The 13,108-nt window shown below is 42.1% G+C and overlaps 1 protein-coding gene across 2 annotated transcripts in view; it reads right to left on the bottom strand.

Moving 5' to 3' along the window:
• The window catches only part of fbxw10 (F-box and WD repeat domain containing 10), a 53,125-nt gene that overhangs the window by 38,305 nt on the left and 1,712 nt on the right, over window positions 1–13,108 (bottom strand). The gene's annotated exons all lie outside the window — the stretch shown is intronic.

Below are 13,108 nucleotides of genomic sequence, written 5' to 3'. Positions count from 1 at the left end.
ATATTTCAGTATTAACTCTCAAATAATCTCAAGAAAATTGCCCAGATGTGAACCTTTTGCTTTCATAATGGTCTCTGCACCATTTGTGACACATGGGGTGGATTGCTTGAAATTAGTTTTTCCTCTGATTTTGTTTCTCTTTTCTCCCTCCCTACCCCAACTAGGGTTGCCAACTCTGGTTCGAGACATTCCTGGAGGTTTGATCACGTGACATTGTGACCAAATGACATCTGGGGGATCATGTGATGTTTGATCACATGACTTCTACAAACGTTACTGCATTTACCTTATAACGGTTGGGTTCCCTATGGTTGAGAATTTCTACTTGTGGTTTTGGGCCAGCAGCTGTTGTGCAACAAGTTCCAAGAACCAGGAGCCACCCGTCAACAAGCGAAGAGAGGAAACCAAAGGCAGGGGAAAGGGGAAACTGAGGCTGAGGAAGAGGGGAATCCGAAGGTGGGGGAACGATTCGCAGAAGGAAAACCAGAGGTGTAAGGAACTTTGATTCCACCAGTATTTAATGGTAACTCCCTGAAATTTCACTGATAACTAATAGTAAAGTGGTAACACTCAGATCCCCCTCATAACCAACAGTAATACAATAATTCACTGATATTATTACCAGTTACATTTTGATTAAGTGTAATGTCCTGATATACTACCTGTAACTAGTAGTAATCCTATAACCCACTGATATTCACCCTGAAACCATAGCCAGAATCCCCCTGCACTGCACAAGGTGCGGTCAGGCTCCCCAGTCGATGCCTCTATTAATAGACCCCATCTCTCACCCTATCACCGTGGACTCCGGTTTGGACTCCGGTTCCATGTGAAGGTGATAACTCTGAACTGGGAACCTCAGTCAGAACCGATCTGTATTTGGACTTCACACTTTAAAACCAGGCGGCACAGACTGACCTGAATCAAACCAAGAGATCGCACACAGGGCAGTGGGTTCAGTGTTTGGGGCACTTCTCACAGGGCACATCGTCCTAAACTCAGCTCAAAACCAACATTTCTAAACTACTCCCTAAACTTGGACTCGATAAAGGAGGGTTTTCATAGAATTATAGAAATTACAGTTCAGGAGGAGGCCATTCGACCTCCGGTGCTAGCGGTCTCTCCTCTAACCCCATTCCCCGCCCCACCTCCACAAACATCTTTTTATTTTCCCTCCTTTTCAAATATATATGCCATTCCCTTTGAAATGAAGTTAGTCTCCACCTCAATAACCACCGGTGGTGAAGTATCCCACGGACTAATAGCACTCAGTTCAAGAACTTTCCTCCTCCCTTCCTCCTTGTTTCTTCCAGTGAGAATCCTTGGTTTCCATTCGCTAGTCCCCATTCCCCAGCAGTGGAAGTAATCTTTCACTATTTACCCACAGTAAGCTCCCCAGGTTTCACTTACCCCTTTACTGGCTGCTCCTCTCTCAGTGCCTTTCCCACTCACTACATGGCTGCTACTACTGCTCCTGGCTCTGCGGGAAATGCTGGCCCCCATGCCCACCCAAGCCATTCCCCCCACTCCCCGCTTGAGCCCCAAGCCATTCTCCCCCACTTGAGCCCCAATCCCCTAACCCCTAATCACCTTCTCTCTGACCTCCAATCCCATAATCCCCCAAGTCTTCCTCGCTCCCCGAGCCGCCATCCCCCATCTGCCCCCATCCCCCAATCTCCATCTCTTCTCCGAGCCCCCATTACCAAGTCTCCATCTCTCCTCCTGAGCCCCCATTCCAACTCTTCCCCCGAGCCCCCATACCCGTCTCCCTTTCTTCTCCTGATCCCCCATTCCTCAGTCTCCCCCTGAGCACTCATTTACCTGTCTCCCCCTTCCCCCGAGCCTCATTCCCCAGTCTCCCTCTCTTCTCCCCCACTCTTGAACCCTCCTGATTTCAGATACCGCCCATTTCCGCCCCTCATTCAGAGACCTCCCCCCGATTTCAGAGCCCCCGATTTCAGAGCTCCCCGATTGCCGACACCCCCAACCCCAACCCCCATTGCCAACACCCGCGATTCCTGAGCCATCCCAATTACAGACTCCCTGGTCCCCTCCCGACTGCACTCCCCGTGGTCCCCGTGGTCCCGGCAGGGGCCGAGTGACATCACCAAGCCGGAGGCTTCTGAACAGCAGCCAGTGTCGTCACGAAGTTGGTGGGGGAGGGGGGGTGGGTGGCACTGCCTATTGTGGTTCCCTAGATTACAGACCTACAGAAAGTACTGCCACTTTCATTAAAAGAAAAATAGCCTAAAGACTGGTACATTAAAGGGTCTAAAATGTTTGAAAGGGATTTTACCAGCCTCAGTAATTATAATAAGGCTGTAAGCCAGCACTTCTTATGATATTTAGGAACTTTCTTAGAATGTTCAAAATGTTTATTATAATGATCCATTCTGCAAGCAAATCAGAGAATTTGTGAAAGACCAGTTATAAATTCAACTCCACATCTAATCTCTGAGGGAAACAATCATTACTCTGTACCTCCCCTAAACACTGAACAAAAACCTTACATTTTATTGAAAAAATGTTAGATTTAATTGCGTGAAAGAACAAGAGGTTTCATTGGTATGTGAATTGTCCAGAGCCTGGATTATTCTGCTGTTTCCTTATGTGAATCTAATTAATTATGCACAATTTTTCACCACAGATAAAAATCTAAAGACCTACAGAGAATGGGTCTGAAGCAGCCCTGGCTCCAACATGCCTGGAAGATAATTACCGGGCAATTATAGTGGCAGACCACATCTCATTACCTCACTGAAAAGACTGTAATACCTCAAAATGTGAAGTGAGACAGCAATCTTCCTTCCCCTTCCCTTAACAGTATTAAACTTATTGTAGAATTCCATCTTGCAGCATGTTTAAAATGTTACTTACATAAACTTGGTTCCCTTATACACCTCTGCTTCTAGGCTCTATTAGGTTGAAATCTGTCATTTGTTTTATTAATTTTCAGGATGTGGGTGTCACTGGCAAGGCTGGCATTTATTGCCCACCCCTAGTTGCTCTGAGAAGATGGTAGTGAGCCTTCGTCTTGAACCGCTGCAGTCTGTGTAGTGAAGGTGCTCCCACAGTGCTATTAGGTAGGGAATCCCAGGATTATGATCCAGTGACATTGCAGCCACAGTATGCCAGGGAGTGATGATCAAGTGGACTGTGGTAACCTGCCCATATATATCTTAAAAGCAAGTTATTTAAAATTAATGTGGTACGCTTAGAGGAACCATGATTTGGTCTCCCCATAATGACATGGGTAACTGGATGAGTCTGCACACCCATTATTCCACATTCCACAAACTGATGCTAGGTAATTAAATCTAGGAAACTGAGTACATGGAAATCAAATCTCAAACTTGTCCTTGATTTACTTTTTCATAGTTACATCTGACAGAAAACAAATCATTTTGTGAAACTTCTGAAAAGTAATTTGGTAAATTGGGAGAATTTGTGCCAAGATGCTGTTATCTACTTGTCTTTTTTGCATTTCGTCTGTAATTATCAAAACTCAGTAGCTCAGCAACAAGATGTTAGCTCTGTGAATATGTGACCTGCAGTCATTGGGGGTTAATGCCTCAATATGTCACTGCAGCATCCATTCATAAATAAAAGCGGAACACAGACTTTTTTCTACAATAGCTACTTGCTTTAACTGCAATTTATAAATTTAACAGAATTAGTGAAACGTTGTTTGTGAATTGCTCAAAGTGTTGGAAACTACACAATAGAACAGTCTGACATCCCAACAGATTTCAAACTAAACTCCAAGTGTCCTTTTGCTTCTTGACCTTTTCAGGTTCTCTTTTATTCTGTTACTCTCTTTCTCTCTGTCACTTTCTTGTTCACTGCAAAAACAAAAATAATCCTAAAGAATTACTTAAGTTATATTTCTAAAATGTTCTGCCACCTGCTTGTGCTGTAACTACACTACCCATGTTATTGTTGGTGTGTGACATCTGAGTACTCTGGTCTTACTGGAGAGTCTGAAATCAGGGGTTACTAAACTGAGTCATGAGCTGGTGCAGAGAATAGAAACCAGTTAAAGATCTTTGAAGGGATGGCATCTTTCCTTCAGTAATTATGTTTGTAAGACTTGCTATAATTGCATATGTGTGAATTACTAAAATTAAGTGTACTTAACATGGACAAATGACTTGACGCTATGCAGAACTGTCATTTCAAAACGTATTATCCCAGTACACTATGAGTGTGTTTAATTACAATAACAGGTCCTACAAAACACTGGTTCCAACCATTTTAATCCTTGTTTTAGGGCAGAGGTTTATTGCAGTTGACTGATGCTTCAACATCTACCATTATCTGCAACATAACTTTTCTACTTTTTTAATTCTAAAATATGATCATATAAATATTTATGTCTTGGCCTTATCTGGAACATATTATTTTTTTCTTAAAAGATTGTTTTTAATATTTTACTTTTTGATTTGCATAGCTCTCAAGTTCCAGTGTTAAAGATGTACGAGTGATTTAATTGGAATGCTCTTCAGTTCTCATTTCTAACCGTGACAAATATAAAGAAACATAAAAGTAAGTCTGTGACATCAAAGGTTTCAGAACTTATAGCACAATACTCTCTGACTGTGACTACACATTCTATTGTGGCATTCATTTGCTTTTATATTTCAAATACTTCTAAACTGGCACATCTCAACAATAATACAAAACCATTCCATGATAGAACAGCTTATATTTTTAAAATTCTAAGCCTAGAAATCACTGTTTGTGATATTAGCAGATGCTTAACACATTCATATGACATTCCTCTGTCCAATATTTTAACCAAGGCATTAATCTCCATCAAAATAGCTGACATGGGAATGTTATATGAACACAATATTGCAAACAGTGATTTCTAAGCTTTAGTCTTTTGTGCTTACGGTCTAAAGAAGTCTTAAAATATCATCTACAATTATATATTTATAGTGTCTGAGCTTTACTTTTTCAGGCTACTCAACAGCAATACTTTTTTCTATAATTACCATAGTGACACAAGATTTTACCTTCAGCTGCTGAGATTTAAAAACTGTTAACTACGCCTGTCGTATTTTCTGATCTGACGAAAAAACTCCAATTTCATCTAATTCAAACCCATCAAATTAGTCCCCAGCAAACTGTAGAATCTTATACACCACTTTGAGTACTTCCTCTCATGACCAATGTGAGAAATCAACAGATAAATGTTAACGGTCCTCATACAAGGACTCTAATCATTAACTGCTCAAGGATTATTTTTGTTAATTTACAGCAAACACAACAGCACTGTCGAATTACACAATCGCAATGCGGATAATGGAAGTTTCTGCTCTTAATATCTCCTTGACAACTCTTCTATCTTCTTAAAATCCGAGTCCAGGAATTGCTTTGTTTTCCCCTCATCTGAAACTGATTTAATTTTCATTGAAATTTCTACTGTCAGTTATCTAGACCAGTGTCATTATATAGTGTTTTACTGTGTGTAATTCCATTAACAGGGATTAATACAATAATGATGAACTGAAAATACTTCAATTTCTTTTCTTTCAGACAATATTGACTTTTTATACAGAATATGAATATGGACCTTAAACCGAGGCCTTGTCTGCTCACTCAGGTGGACATAAAAGGTCCCATGGCACTATTTGAAGAAGAGCAGGGGAGTTCCCCTGTTGTCCTGACCAACATTTATTTTTCAACCATCACCTAAAAAAACGGATGATCTTGTCATTTATTTTATTGCTGTTTGTGAGACCTTGCTGTGCACAAATTGACTGTCGCATTTCCCTACATTACAATAACGACTACACTTCAAAAGTACTTCATTGGTTGTAAAGCACTTTGGCACGTCCTGAGGACATGAAAGGCACTATGAATGCCAAGTTCTTTCTTTCTAATTACTACATTCAAGGTTTGTCCATACATGCAGATATACCCAGTGATGTTCTGTCTCTTCACTCTAAGCCCCCCAAGATCTCAACTTGAGGCTCAGCTTCACTCTGGAGCCTCGGTCCCAGCCTACTGTTTTCCATCTCCCCCCACCCCACCCACCCCCACCACCCCCTCACATCCAACCGCACGAGACTCATACCCACAGCCTTGTTCCCATAAGTGGCATATTGGTGCTCCACTAGTACGATAGAAAATTATTAATGACATGCTGTAGATCCTAGAGGATCTCTATGTTTAATAGACTTTTCTAGAACAATTTGTAAGGGAAGCCTTGCATATAGATTGGGGTAAGTGGTTTAATTTTTTGGACAGCCTTGTTTTTATTTAAGCTATCTATAAAAGAGAGCCAGTGACTGACCAGCCGTTCCAAAATAAGAAGATAATTGGAATTTGATACTCTGCTTTAGAATTGGACATGACAAACTTGTGACTATGCAGCTTGTTGCTAGGCAGTAAGCAAATTCAGGATTTAGTATTAAACAGTCATCCGACACTGCAGTAATTACTGTACTCAAGGATTCAGGGCATAGGTTAACTTGTAATTTGACAGCAGAAATTGCAAAAGAAGGAGATGCCTTGTGGTAACATTGCAGAAATAGTTATTTCTGTAGGCAATGAATTGCTTCATTTAATTATTCAAAAAAATCCTCTAATTTTCTAATGCTTAAACTAATTTTAAAAATAGAGTTAATCGGCACCAATAAATATGTGGTATCACTGGCCTGTGCCTGCTACTCTAAACCACACAATTTCACAATTTTTTCGTTCCCCAGTTCTATTCACTCATTTCCTGCAGCCATTGAAACACGCACGTGGATGCACACCGATGCTAAGTTTGGGTTCCACCAGGACCACTTGGCTCCAGACCTCATTACAGCCTTGGTCCAAACATGGACAAAAGAGCTGAATTCCAGAGTTGAGGTGAGAGTGACTGCTTTTGACATCAAGACAGCATTTGACCAAGTGTGGCATCAAGGAGCCCTAGTAAAATTGAAGTCAATGGGAATCAGGGAGAAAACTCTCAAGTGGCTGGAGTCATACCTAGCACAAAGGAAGATGGAAGTGGTTGTTGGAGGCCAATTATCTCAGCGCCAGGACATCCCTGCAGGAGATCCTCAGGGCAGTGTCCTAGGCCCAACCATCTTCAGCTGCTTCATCAATGACCTTCCCTCCATCATAAAATAAGATGATTGCACAGTGTTCAGTTCCATTCGCAACCCCTCAGATAATGAAGCAGTCCATGCCCGCATGCAGCAAGACCTGGACAACATCCAGGCTTGGGCTGATAAATGGCAAGTAACATTTGCACCAGACAAGTGCCAGGCAATGACCATCTCCAACAAGAGAGAGTCTAACCAACTCCCCTTGACATTCAATGGCATTACCATCACCGAATCCCCCACCAAAAATATCCTGGGGGTCACCACTGACCAGAAACTTAACTGGACCAGCCACATAAATACTGCAACTACAAGAGCAGGTCAGAGACTGAGCATTCTGCGGCAATTGACTCACCTCGTGACTCCCCAAAGCCTTTCCACCATCTACAAGTCACAAGTCAGGAGTGTGATGGAATACTCTCCACTTGCCTGGATGAGTGCAGCTCCAACAACACTCAAGAAGCTCGACACCATCCAGGACAAAGCAGCCTGCTTGATTGGCACCCCATCCACCACCTTAAATATTCACTCCCTCCACCACCGGCGCACTGTGGCTGCAGTGTGTACCATCTACAAGATGCACTGCAGCAACTCGCCAAGGCTTCTTCAACAGCACCTCCCAAACCCACGACCTCTACCACCTAGAAGGACAAGGGCAGCAAGTACATGGGAACACCACCACCTGCACGTTCCCCTCCAAGTCATACACCATCCTGACTTGGAAATACATCGCCGTCCTTCATCGTCGCTGGGTCAAAACCTGGAATTCCCTTCCTAACAGCACTGTGGGAGTACCTTCACCACACGGACTGCAGTGGTTCAAGAAGGCAGCTCACCACCACATTCTCAAGGACAATTAGGGATAGGCAATAAATGCTGGCCTTGCCAGCAACGCCCACATCCCATGAATGAATAAAAAAAAATTCTGTCCAGATAATTGTTAAACAATGATTTGTTTGAAATGAGTTATGTATTGTTAAGACCGACATTTATGCCTTGAATAGGATGTAATGTCAAGTACTCAGTAGGTCATTGTAATATCAATATTAGTACTGGCTCTTATAGGATTGCAGAACCCCAGGTGTATTTACATTGATATACTTTTAATTAACGTTGCACACTTTTGTGGAAAGTTTCTGTCCATATGCTGATGCAACAATTGATCTATATTAACTTAATATGTGTTTTAATGCATCTTCCAAATTTACTGTTCTTTATCTTTATCATTGCATATTATTCTTTATCTTTATCACTGCATAGTTTTCTTTTCTAGGTTCTACATTAAAATATCTCTTATGCTTTAATGAAAATAGAAAGTAAGCATTATATTTATGAAGTCAGAATGATGTTTTAAACTGATTTAACATTTTAGAGCAGAAACGGCAAGGCTTTGCTGCCAGTGCAGGTCAGAGATAGGGCTACAACAATGTAGTCAGAATTCTGCATCCTTATTCACATGTAATGAGGCTCCATGCTAGCAGCACTGCCTTGCAATATCTGCCTATATATCAAGCATCGTGTGTGTTACATGTAAAGCAATATATATTCTGACACTGAAATTGTAGAGAATTTACTGCAAGATAAGATTTTTGTTTGGTTTGCCTAAGTTCTAACATCCAGATATGTTTACTTCTTATTATACTCTATTTTATTAATGAATAGATATGAAAGTTGTACTTCTGGATATCTCTCAAGCACGTGAAAAAGATGGCAAAATGCTAGTACAAATACTGAAACTTCAGCACTCTTTTCCTCTGCTCAAGAAACATTCTTATTCCTGCAAGGACTATAGTAATGAATAAAAATGCATATGCCAAACCAAACGAGCAATGCATTTTTTTAGTCATTTGGAACAGGTATTTTATCTCCCAGCTTCCTCCCAGACTCACTCAGTAAGGACACATGAAAACAAGCACAGGTTGAATTCAATTGAATAGATGCAGGAGCAAACAGACAGAATTATCATAGTGTCATAGTATGGTACAGCACAAAAGGAGGCCATTCGGCTTATCATGCCTGTGCGGCTCTTTGAAAGAGCTATTCCATTCGTCCCACTCCCTTGCTCTTTCCCCATAGCCCTGTGAATTTTTTCCCTTCAAGTATTTATCCAATTCACTTTTGAAAGTTATTACTGAATCTGCTTCCACCACCCTTTCAGGAAATGCATTCCAGATCATAACAACTCACTGCGTAAAAATCTTTCCTCATATTGCCTCTGGTTCTTTTGCCAATCACCTTAAATCTTTCTCCTCTGGTTACTGACCCCTCTGCCATTAGAAACAGTTTCTCCTATTTACTGTATCAAAACTGTTCAGGATTTTGAACACCTCTATCAAATCTTCTCTTAACCTTCTCTGCTTTAAGGAGAACAGCTCCAGCTTCTCCTGTCTCTACACATAACTGAAGTCCATCATCCCTGGTACCATTCTAGTAAATCTCCTCTGCATCGTCTCCAAGGCCTTGACATCCTTTCTAAAGTCTGGTGCTCAGAATTGAACACAACAACAACAACTTGCATTTATATAGCACCTTTAACATAGTAAAACATCCCAAGGGGCTTCACAGGAACGTTATCAAACAAAATTTGACACTCAGCCACATAAGGACAGGTGACCAAGAGGTGGGTTTTAAGGAGTGTCTTAATGGAGGAGAGAGAGGTAGAAAGGCGGAGAGGTTTAGGGAAGGAATTCCAGAGCTTGGGGCTTAGGCAGCTGAAGGCACGGCCACCAATGGTGGAGCGATTAAAATTGGGAATGCGCAAGAGGCAAGAATTGGAGGAGTGCAGAGATTTCAGAGGGTTGTAGGGCTGGAGGAAGTTACAGAGATAGGGAAGGGCGAGGCCATGGAGGGATTTGAAAACAAGGATGAGACTTTTAAAATTAAGCGTTCCCGGACCAGGAGCCAATGTAGGTCAGCAAGCACAGGGGTGATGAGAACCGGACTTGGTGCAAGTTAGGAGATGGGCAACAGAGTTTTGGATGAGCTTAAGTTTATGGTGGGAAGATGGGAGGCCAGCCAGGAGAGCACTGGAATAGTTGAGTCTAGAGGTAACAAAGACATGGATGAGGGTTTCAGCAGCAGATGAGCTGAGGCAAGGCCAGAGACGGGCAATGTTATGAATGCGGAAGTAGGCGGTCCTGGTGATGGAGCGGATATGTGTCATCATCTCAGGGTCAAATAGGATGCCAAAGTTGCAAACGGTCTGGTTCAGCCTCAGACAGTGGCCAGGGAGAGGGATGGAGTCGATGGCTAGGAAACGGAGTTTGCAGCAGGGACCAAAGACAATGGCTTCGGTCTTCCCAATATTTAGTTGGAGGAAATTTTTGCTCATCCAGTCGGACAAGCAGTGTGACAAATGATAGTGGAGGGGCAAGAGAGGTGGTGGTGAGGTAGAGCTGGGTGTCATCAGCATACATGTGACCTTGAGTTTTCGGATGATGTCACCGAGGGGCAGCATGTAGCTGAGAAATAGGAGGGGGGCAAGGATAGATCCTTGGGGGACTCCAGAGGTAACAGTGTGGGAGTGGGAAGAGAAGCCATTTCAGGTGATTCTCTGGCTATGACTGGATAGCTAAGAATGGAACCAGGAGAGCGCAGTCCCACCCAACTGGGTCAATGGAGGAGAGGCGTTGGAGGAGTGGTCAACAGTGTCAAAGGCTGCAAACAGGTTGAGAAAGAGGAGGAGTGATAGTTTACCATGGTCAGTCACATAGGATCTCCCTTGTGACTTTGATAAGGGCTGTTTCAATACTGTAGCAGGGGTGAAAACCTGATTTGGAGCGATTCAAACATGGAGTTCCAGGAAAGATGGGCACGGATTTGGGAGGCAACGACACGTTCAAGGACTTTGGAGACGAAAAGGAGGTTGGAGTTGGGGCGGTAGTTTGCAAGGACAGAGGGGTCAAGAGTGGGTTTTTTGAGGGGGGTGTTGACGACAGATTTGAAGGAGAGGGGGAGAGTATCTGAGGAGACGGAACCATTAACAATATCAGCTAACATGGGGGCCAGGAAGGGAAGTTGGGTAGTCAGCAGTATGGTGGGAATAGGGTCGAGGGAGCAGGAGGTGGGTCTTATGGTCAAGATGAGCTCGAAGAGGGCATGAGGGGAGATAGGAAAGTAACTAGAGAAAGATGTGAGTTCAGGGCTAGGGCAGGGGGTAACCTTAGGGGGAAGTTTAGATTGGTGGCTTAGGGGGGGGGAAGTGGCACACTTTTGACGACGTGATAATTGTTAATGACTGCCAATCAACCTCTCCAGCCCAGAAAGTGAACAATTACAAGTGTGGAGTCTCATTCCTTCAGTCAGTGAATTGTAGTTGGAGAACTTTAAAATGTCAAATTTAAATTTTTTACATATTTTTTTCTTACTTTTCCTTTGTCTCTTTTTTCTCTTTTTTCTCTCTCTCTTAAAACAATCTTTCTTTCCCTCTCTTTAGTTCTCTTTCTGTACCTGATTTGACACTGAATTCACCCACTCTAATTCACCTTCCTCCTCAGTCCTTCCACTATTTCTCAATCCTTATATCTCAATGGTTAAGGAGATACACTGTTGGTCCCGTCATTCACCAAGGTCCCAGATGCCCAGTTGCCCTCGCCACACCATTTCAGCTCACTCTTCCAGGGCAAAAAACTTTTGAGCTGAAGGGTGCAGAAAAAAGTCTGACTAACTGGGCACGCCGCGAGATGCCCTGCTCCAGCAAATTCCTGCCTGTTATTCTGCTAAGGTGCATCTGTGTCCTTTTACGGCTGCAAAGTCTAATTGATGTGAAATAAACATAGACTCAAGACAATCAGAGTTTAATTATGTCAGTAAATGTTCAGAAGCATGCTGCATTTTAAGATGACATTGCATCTGTACCAATGAATGGCATCTCGAGTGTGATGTCTGTGCTTGGTAGGCAGCGAAGTTGAAAATGATCCTCTATTTGTTTTAAAGGACCCAATGAAAAACACCATCTCTGAAAATATCTAGCAACCTTACTTCCAAATTCTTTCACAGGAAATGTGCATCCCTCCCCATTACTACACAGGCAGGCCCCTGTTATAAATCAAAATATATATTATACTGGAATCTTATTCCGAGCAATAGATCAGAAGAGATAAAAACTTGCCAATAATTGGGCATGCTTATTAAAGAAGTGACTGTGTGAGGATCAGAATTATGTCTTGGTGACATTCATTTGAACAATCCACAGTCAAGGCGACAACTAATACAGTTGATCCCTTTACAAGCCTCTCATATATTGTCCACAAAATTCCCTCATATAAGATTCTCTGATACTGTACCGATTCCTGTCATGTAAGGGGTATATTTTATAGTTTCCTTATCGTTTCCTTACTTATACAGAACATCTATAAAATAATACTGTCATAACAACCTCTTTCATAACTATTTTGTATTACACTCGGGCACACCAAAAGGAGTGAGAGTTTTTAAGTGTATCCTTTCTGTTTCAACATTTTGTCACAACTGTATAGCATCTTGGCATTTGTGGTATTTAGCATTGTGTAGCATACAACACATTGACCTAACCAACCCCATACTGAATACATGCACACAATACAAACCAACTATAATGAATGGAACTATAATTACATGCCTCCTGTTATGTGTGTCAAGCTGCATTAACAAAGAGAGACTGTGGGGTTACACAAAATCCCTCCATGATTAATTAGTTTACATAGTTTTACGGTCTTGGAGTTTTATTGTGGTGAACCTTACCGTTGAATCAAAACCTCTGTGGACACACATATGGAAGTTTCCAGTATCAGAATTTGATTAATGTCAAAACCATAGCAACCAACTGTTGTACTAAAGTAGAATGACAAACATTGAGTAATCTGTGCACAAAGGGTGATAGGAGCTCTTAGTAAACAAACAGAAAATGTATTGAAACAAAGGAACACTGAGAACCTGGAACCAACTTGGTCAACCATCATGAGTTGAAAGATAAGTAAATGAAACAAGATGTCTAAACTTGTTTATGCGGAGGCTTGTGTTGTACT

Source organism: Heptranchias perlo, chromosome 23, assembly GCF_035084215.1.
Source record: "Heptranchias perlo isolate sHepPer1 chromosome 23, sHepPer1.hap1, whole genome shotgun sequence".
NCBI classification, from domain to species: Eukaryota; Metazoa; Chordata; class Chondrichthyes; order Hexanchiformes; family Hexanchidae; genus Heptranchias; species Heptranchias perlo.
This window is presented reverse-complemented; position numbering and strand designations above follow the sequence as displayed.